We start from the raw sequence: 1,089 nt of genomic DNA, 5'->3' as shown, positions 1-1,089 counted from the left end.
GCCCAGTCACCCACTCCACCCCTCACCAGGGCACTGGGGTCAGGCTGGGCCAGCCACACACCTGGAAACAGGATGGACAAGGCCACTACAGCCTGAGGCTCTGTGACCTCAGACAGCCAGGCCCTGGGGGACACCGTGAATGGGAATCTCCTTGCAGGGGGGCAGGGAGTCCAACGACCAAGCCTTTGCAGAGCAGCCACTAGGGGAAGTCATAGCAGCTGGGGAGGGGGTGCCAGGAACCCAGGACCTTCTCAGGAAGCTCCTGCTGTCACCACCTGGGCTGCAGGCTAAAGTGAGGGAGAAGAGGCAGACATTAACTTGAGGTATCAGGACTTTGAAAAAAAAACATCACTTGAGTCGGGCGCAATGGCTCACGCCTGTAATCCCAACTGCTTGGGAGGCTGAGGCAGGAGGATCACTTGAGCCCAGGAGTTCAAGACCAGCCTGGGCAACATAGCAAGACCCTTGTCTCTTAAGAAAAAAAAAAGGCCGGGCGTGGTGGCTCAAGCCTGTAATCCCAGCACTTTGGGAGGCCGAGACGGGCGGATCACGAGGTCAGGAGTTCGAGACCACCCTGGCTAACACGGTGAAACCCCGTCTCTACTGAAAAATACAAAAAGCTAGCCAGGCGAGGTGGCGGCCGCCTGTAGTCCCAGCTACTCGGGAGGCTAAGGCAGGAGAATGGCGTAAACCCGGGAGGCGGAGCTTGCAGTGAGCTGAGATCCAGCCACTGCACTCCAGCCCGGGCGACAGAGCGAGGCTCCATCTCAAAAAAAAAGAAAAAAAAAGGCCCTTGTACATGGTCTCTAGTCCCCCAGGATGGGGGTATGATATCTGCTGGAGGCAGGTGAGGTGTCCAGGCGGAGCAGGGTGCAGGGATAGGCTGTGCAGCTCTGATCCAGTGGCCCCGGCCAAGCTAGCACCCCATGGACTGCCCGGCTCTGCCCCGGTCATCAACTGAGAGGCAGAGCCCCGAGTGAGCCGTGGCGGCCAGTGGGGCTGGGCGGCTTGGAGGGACAGCACCTTGGTCCGAGCGACCCGGGTTGGCATTTCCCTGCATCTTAAGACCATTAACAGCTGCTACGCTCA

The sequence above is a fragment of the Rhinopithecus roxellana genome, chromosome 20 (assembly GCF_007565055.1).
Source record: "Rhinopithecus roxellana isolate Shanxi Qingling chromosome 20, ASM756505v1, whole genome shotgun sequence".
NCBI classification, from domain to species: Eukaryota; Metazoa; Chordata; class Mammalia; order Primates; family Cercopithecidae; genus Rhinopithecus; species Rhinopithecus roxellana.
The sequence above is the reverse complement of the archived record's forward strand: the minus strand, read 5'-3'. Positions refer to the sequence as shown.